Source organism: Benincasa hispida, chromosome 5 (genome assembly GCF_027475165.1).
Source record: "Benincasa hispida cultivar pf3 chromosome 5, pf3_genome.v1.1, whole genome shotgun sequence".
NCBI lineage: Eukaryota > Viridiplantae > Streptophyta > Magnoliopsida > Cucurbitales > Cucurbitaceae > Benincasa > Benincasa hispida.
In genome coordinates, this window is record NC_143482.1 from 13,848,682 (window position 1) to 13,857,121 (window position 8,440).

The window sequence follows — 8,440 nt, forward strand, 5'->3', positions numbered from 1 at the left end:
CTAGTGATACAAAAAGGATGGATGTGAAATTATGGTAAATATTAACAATGAAAATGAAACAATAAAGAAAACGAACCCAGATGTTGGACTTAGATTGAGTTACCCTTCGCCTTATGCTGGCTGTTGGTACTCAAATCGACAACCACCATTTATCTAGATTTTTTGTTGAGCAATGATGAAAAATGGGATGAAGAAAAGGGAGGGATGAAGTGAAAGAGAGGTAGAGGAGAAGAGCTAGCATTTCTAATTTATTTTTAAGTTGAAAAGATAAGTGTGTGAAAGTTTATGTAAGGATCGGATCCTAAGCAGAACCCATTTATCGTCTTGCTGTGAACTTTGATTTAGAATTTATAAAAAATACGGAGAAGGAAAAACAATAATTAAGCATGCTATTCTACAAGATGAGAAAGTTACAGAGGAAAGAATAATTATCCTTGAAGACTTTTTCTTCAAATAGTTTTTCCACAACAAGCTTTCTCCACAAGAATTGTTCTCCCACTGCACGAACTGGTTAAACACCACCAAAAGGGCTTCCCTGTTATTCTATTGACAAGGAAAGGTTTGTGGAACCTTTTGAAAGAATTTAGAATTTGAGAGTTCTCTATGTATTGTGAAAATGCAGATAAGTTGAGAGAGTGATATATCTTATAGAAGCAATTTTACATTAAGTAATATTTTACAGACCCCCTGTAGTTAATAAAAGGAAAGAGGGGCGTTAACTCTCACTCTCCTCATTCCTCCATTTCCCTATAATACAGGGGATTTAATCCCTTTTATGTACTACAGAGGAATTGTTTGTAATCACAATTGAGTCAAAATTACAATTTTATCCTTGTAGTTACATCTTACTTCTTTAGGGAACAACTTCTTTACTTTACCTTAAAGTCGGGAAGAAGTGAATTTCATCTTATGTAGCTATGTTCTCGGCTTTCTACTCGATCTTGTCCCCCAAATGGTAGTCCTATTGAGTCGGCGATATGGGCCCCTCTCACCCATACAAATCAAAAGACAAGCCTTCACAGGCAGGAATCCATAACTCACTCAGGATTGAGATTGAGTTATAGATGGTCATCCTTTGTAACGTTGATCTCTTCAGTCAACGGTGTTATAAAGTGAGATTAGTTATTTTATGGTCCTATTATATACAAACTCTTTGTATAGGATACCCTCGCTTGCAGCACTCCACATGAATAATTTAGATTAAATCATTTGTAATAATTATAAAGTGGATTGTATCCATAGTGATACCATAATAAGGTACTCAACTTTATCTATATACTATAGACCATTTAGATTATCACTTGAATATGATCCACCTATATGTCAATTACAAATTGGTCAAGTTACATGAAATAATCTTGGATCTTAGTTTATTGGATTGAGTTACGCAAGTCTAAATTTCAAATAAAATAACTTTTTATTTTAATAAATGAATAATTTATTTATACATTACAAACCATGAGATTTAAAGCATAAACCCTAACAATCTCCCAGTTATCCTAAAACTATTGGATTGCACAATACAATAAAATGCAATAATACTTATGGAATGCCTTGAATTTGTTTTTTGGCGCTTCAAACAACCAAGTACGGGGGTCAGCGAGCCGGGGTCCAGGGGTGCCATGCCCTGATGAGGGTTTGGGGGCAACGCCCCCGAAACCTATTCATAATTCGTATTTCGCATATTTATTTATTTGTAGTTATTTACGATTATGACCCTAGGGTTTAGAGTAATGCGCTATATAAACTCTCAACCCTAGAGGCACCGTTTTTTTATGTAATTTTCTGAAAACATTCTCCCTAATAATATTGTTCTCCCTTTGCTTGTGGATGTAGCCAACACACCATTAGTGAACCACGTATATCTGTGTGTCGATCTTCTCTATCTCTACGTTCTTTTTTTGTGTTCTTTAATTGTCGATTTCATAACAAACTGGTATCAGAGCCTTGTTAGGGTTTCTTCGAAATTCCCCAATTGTTTGACAATTGAAGATGTCTGGCATGAACGTAAAGATCCACAAATTTACTGGGAGGAACAGTTTTGGTTTATGGCAGATCAAGATGCGATCCCTGCTAAAGCAATAGAGGTTGTGGGCACCGCTGACGGGTAAGTCAAAGAAGGCTGTCGTGGATGACGAAGAGTGGCAGACTCTTGAGGAGAAGCCTCATTCGACGATCATGCTATGTTTGGCTGATGACATCATCATCGAGGTCGTAGATGAAGAAACTGCCGCTAGTATTTGATTGAAGTTGGAAAGTCTTTACATGATGAAATCTTTAACCAAGAAGTTGTTTTTGAAGAAATGTCTGTATCATCTACGTATGTAGGAAGGCACGTCTTTATGAGACCATCTTGATCAATTAAATATAATTTTATTAGATCTGCTTAACGTAGAGGTTAAGGTTGATGACGAGGATGGAGCCCTAATTTTGTTGACATCTTTGCTCCCGTCGTATGGGACTTTCATTGATTCGTATATTGAAGGGAAAAAAACTCTGACCTTAGAAGATACAAAGTCCACGTTGCTTATGAGAGAGGATCGTTAGAATGTAGGAAGTTCAGTTACAGAAAGTCAGGCATCTGGGTTAGCTGCTACAAGGAGCAAAGGACATAGGAATTCTGGTAAGCAGAAGTCGAACCAAAATAAAAAGTCATCGAAGTCAAAGGGTTCTAGGTCAGATGATATTTGTCACTACTGTAAAGAAAAGGGGCATTGGAAAACCGAATGTCCTAAGATAAAAAGGAATCAGGAAAAGAAGGAAACGAGTGACAAAAGGGAAGCATCCGCCACTGTTGCACAAGTTGAGATTGATCGTGAAGAAGTCGAGATCGATTCTGAAAGAGATCTAGCTTTAGTTGTGAATGAACATTCACATTCTGATGATGTGTGGGTTCTTGATTCTAGGGCATCTTATCATATGTGCCCAAATAAAGAGTGGTTCTCAACCTATCAGCAAATAGATGGAGGGAATGTTAGCATGGCTAATGGTGCTGTGTGCAAGATAGTTGGAATTGGCTCAGTCAAGATACGAGCACATAATGGTGCCTTCTACACTTTAAAAGAGGTTAGGCATGTTCCACTAATGAAGAAGAGTTTGATATCTTTTAGTGTACTCGATAGCAAGAGTTATAATTTTAAAGGTAAAGGTGGAGCAATGTATGTCTATAAAGGTTCTGAAGTAGTTCTGAAAGGCATAAAGCATGGAACACTATATTTTTTATTAGGTTCCACGATAATAGGTTATGCTGTTGTTACATCATCGGTCATTCACAAGGATGATATGACTAAGTTATGGCATATGAGACTTGGTCATATGAGTGAAAAAGAGATGCATATTCTGTCAAAAAGAGATCTTCTTTGTGGGCACAAGGTGCAGGATTTTGAATTCTGTGAACATTGTGTATTTGGAAAGCTTCATCGTGGCAAGTTTCCAAGAGATGTTCATCGTACAAAAGGGAAACTTGATTATATTCATATTGGAGGCAATAGGTATTTTTTTTGTCTATAATTGATGATTACTCAAGAATGACTTCGGTTTTTATGATGAAACATAAAAGTGAAGCCTTCAAGAATTTCAAGCAATGGAAGATATTGATTGAAAATCAAACTGGAAAGAAGATCAAAAGGCTGTGAATTGATAATGGTCTGGAATTCTATGGATCTAAATTTAATGAGTTCTGTAAAGCTGAGGGGATTGTTCGCCATCACACTGTTCGGGATACTCCACAGCAAATGGGGTTACAGAATGTATGAATCAGACGTTGTTGGAGAGAGAAAGATTCATGCTCTCTAATGTAGGGTTGGCTAGAAGGTTTTAGGCAGAAGCAGTAAATACATCAAGTTATCTGATCAATCGTGGACCTTACACAACTATTGATTGTAAAACACCTTATGAGGTATGGTCTGGTAAGCCTGCAGATTATTATTTATTAAAAGTATTTGGTTGTACTATCATGTTAATGAGGGTAAATTGGAACCGAGAGCTAAAAAGTGTATATTTCTGGGTTTTGGAGATGGAGTTAAGGGATATAAAGTCTGGTCACCTTCTAATAATAGAGTCATACTTAGTAAGACTGTGATATTTGAAGAAAATTCCATGCTTAACTAAACTGTAAAGCCTTTTGTGATGTCTACTGATGCGCGAGAAAGTAGTAGTGTTGATAAACAGGTGGAGATGCAATTCACTTCAGCTGTGAATGAATTACAACATCAAGGTGGAGAAGATCAACACGTTACTATAGAAACTGATGTGCAACCAGAAATTAATGTGCCTAAAACGTCAGAAGTTGCTTTGCCTGAGAATTCTAGATCACGAGTAGATCAACCGAGTATAGCTCGTGATAGAGTTAGAAGAGTTGGTGTTGGACCTCCTGTGAGGTATGGTTTTGAAGATATGGTTACTTTTGCGTTGCAGGTTGCTGAAAAGGTGGATCCTCATGAGCCATCCACCTATAGAGAAGTTGTGTCATATGTTGAGTCTGCTCAATGGCTTGCTGCTATGGGGGATGGGATGGAATCTCTTGACAAAAATCAGACTTGGGAATTAGTTAAATGACCTAAGGAGAGAGAAATTGTCACTTGTAAATGGGTCTTCAAGAAAAAGGATGGAATATCACCTTCAGAGGACATTAAATATAAAGCTCGACTTGTTGCTAGAGGGTTCACACAAAGGGGAAGGAGTTGATTATAATTAGATCTTCTCACCAATAGTCAGACACACTTCTATCAGGGTGTTACTAGCTATAGTAGCACATCATAATTTGGAACTTGAACAACTAGACAGCTTTCTTACATGGAAAGTTGGAGGAAGAGATTTATATGACCCAACCAGATGGGTTCCAGTGTCCAAGTAAAGAAGAATATGTTTGCAAGTTGAAGAAATCTTTGTATGGGTTAAAGCAGTCTCCAAAGCAGTGGTACAAATGATTTGAAAACTATATGATTGGACTTGGCTATAACATGAGTCCGTATGATTGTTGTGTATATCACAACAAAGCTGATGATGGTTCAATGATTTATCTACTTTTAAATGTAAATGATATGCTCATAGCTGCAAAGTTCAACTCTGACATTCTGAAATTGAAGAATCTTTTTAGTGTTGAGTTTGATATGAAGGATTTGGGTGCTGCTCAGAAAATTCTAGGTATGAAGATTTATAGAGACAGAAATAAGAATAAGCTCTTCTTGTAGCAAAAAGGATATATTCAGAAAATATTGTCCAAGTTTGGTATGTCATCAGCTAAGCCTATAGATACTCTTAGTGCTTTAAATGCTCGTTTGTCATTTGTGCTTTCACCACAGTCTGAAGCTGAGAAGAAGTACATGTCTCGAGTTCCTTATGCTAGTGCAGTGGGAAGTTTGATGTATGTTATAGTCTGTACTAAGCCTGATCTTGCCCATGCTATTAGTGTTTTTAGCAAGTTCATGGGCCAACCTAGGAAGGAGCATTGGCAAGCCGTTAAAAAGGATTTTTTTGTTATTTTAAAGGTACGTTTGATGTTGGTCTCATTTATGGGAATTTCACAGAGTGTTTGGTGACCGGTTATTCTGATTCTGACTATGCTGGAGATGCTGACAGTATGAGGTCTATGACTGGCTATGTGTTCACTCTGAGTGGTTCTGTTGTTAGTTGGAAGGCATTCTTACAGCCTACAATTACTTTGTCTACTACTGAAGCAGAATACATGGCCTTGACAGAAGCTGCTAAAGAGGAAATATGGCTGAAGGGGTTAGTTGGTGATCTTGCTTTACATCATGACCAGCTATTGTATATTGTGATAGTTTAAGTGCAATATGCTTAGCCAAGGATCAAGTCCATCATGAGAGAACTAAGCACATAGATGTAAGATATCACTTCTTAATAGGCGAGTAGAGAGTTAAAGTGATGAAAATTGGTACTGCTGATAACTTGTTGATATGTTCACCAAACCAGTCCCACAAGGAAAGTTCCAACATTGTTTGGACTTGCTGAATGTTTTGAATTGTTAGTGGTCCCCTTTGTGGGACACTTTGAGGCATGAGGGAGAAGTCTGGGTACGTCTGACAATATTGATTCATGTGCATTTGGTACATCTGTTATCTGGGAGAGAATTCAAGTCAAGGTGGAGATTTGTTGGAATGTCTTGAATTTATTTGTTGGCACTTTGAACAACCAAGTACGGGAGTCTGTTGGCGTTTCGAGAATTCAATTCAACCGAGTAGTTCACTATATAAACTCTCTAACCCTAGAGGCGCCATTTTTTATGTAATTTTCTGAAAACATTCTACCTAATAATATTGTTCTCCCTCTGCTCGTGGATATAGTTAACACACCATTAATGAACCACATATATATGTGTGTCGATCTTCTCTATCTCTACATTCCTTTTTTTGTGTTCTTTAATTGTTGATTTCATAACAAAGATAATAAACTAGGCATACACTATACCCAGTAACATCTTCCACTTGCCCTAGATCATATGATGCATATCTCATAGACCTAGACTCTTTAGATGACTCTCAAACACTTTAACCATGAGTGCCTTTGTAAATGGATCAACAACATTGTGCTCTGAAGCTATATTCGTAACGATCACGTCTCCTCGTTACACAAATGGTACTTCCAATCTATGTGCTTGCCTTTTCTTTTTCTTTGAGGTTCTTTGGTCGCAGCACCACTGTTATCACAATAAAGAGTGATGGTAACTGACATATTTGGAATTACTTCCAAATCTGTCAAGAACTTCCTAAGCCATACAATTTCTTTAGCAGCTTCACAAGCAGCTACATTCTCAGCCTCCATAGTAGAGTTAATAATGCATCCTTGCTTGAAACTCCACCATACTACAACTCTTCTATTATGAGTGAAAACTAATCCTGATGTTGATTTCCTAGAATTCCTATCAGTCTAAAAATGAGAGTCCGTGTATCCTATAAAGATCAAATCCTTAGTGCCATACACAAACACATAGTCCCTCATTCTTCTACGATACTTGAGGATTTTCTTAACTATAGTCCAGTGATTAGATCCTAGACTAGATTGATATCTACTGACAATCCATCTGCATAGCATATATAAGGCCTAGTACACAACATTAAATACATAAAGTACCCATAACTGATGCACATGAAATGTGTCTCATATCCTCAACCTCTTGAGGTGTCTTAGGACACTGTTCCTTAGACAATGTAATTCCATGCCTAAAAAGTAGTAAACTCTTCTTAGAATTCTGCATCAAATAGCTAATAAACATTTTGTCAATATATGACACATGAGACAAAGCTAACATTTTGTTTTTTTCTATCCCTGATAATTTGAATCCTAAGCACAAACTATGCTTCACCCAAGTCTTTCATTTAGAATTGAGCAGCCAACCATTTCTTTATTTCAGTGAAAAAGCCTACATCATTCTCAGTGAGTAGAATATCATCCACATACGACACAAGAAAAGCTTCAGAACTATTGATGATCTTCTTGTAGACACAAGGTTCATAAATATTCTAGTCAAAGCCATAAGATTTGATTGAAGTATCAAACCTCAGGTTCCAAGATTTAGATGCTTGTTTCAATACATGAATAGAACAATTGAGCCTGCAAACCTTTTACTCTTGACCTTGCTCTATAAATTTCTCTAGTTGTTTCATTTAGATGTTTTCATCAAGATTACCGTTCAGAAAGATAGTCTTAACATTCATCTGCCATATTTCATAGTCATAATATATGGCAATAGACAAGAGAATTTAGATAGATTTTAACATGACAACAGATAAGAAAGCTTCATCATAATCCACTCTCTTCACCTGACTATAACCTTTTTCCACAAGCTTAGCCTTAAAGGTCTGTACCTTTCCATCAACACATCTTTCTCTCTTCTAGATCCATTTGCAACCTATAGGTCTTACCCGATCAGGTTGATCTATAAGATCTCAGACATAATTGAAGTACATACACTCCATTTCCAGATTCATGGCTTTAACCCATTGATCTTTGTACACATCATCCATTGCCAATTTATAGGATAATGAATCCTTAACATCATTATCTAGTATGACGACCTGGACTTTTGTTAAATCCATGTAACGAGTAAGATGGGTTACAACCCTTCCACTACGTCGAGGCATTATCAACTCTTAAGAAGGATATGTTTGACTTGATGTGCCAGCACCAACAACTCTTGTTAATATACTAGCATTTTCAACAACTTTGGTTGACGTTTTAGTTGCTTCACTGGCAAGTTCATTTAATACAATTTTACTGTGTCTTTTATGATCTCTTATATGGTATTCTTTTAAGAAAGTGACATTTTTCGATACATATACTTTAATCTCTTTTGGATCATAGAAGAGACCACATCTGGTTTCTCTGGAAAATCCTAAAAATAAGCATACTTTTCGATGTGGTTCCAATTTCTTTGGGTTTTTCGTTAGCACATGTGTTGGACATCACCAAATCCTGAGGT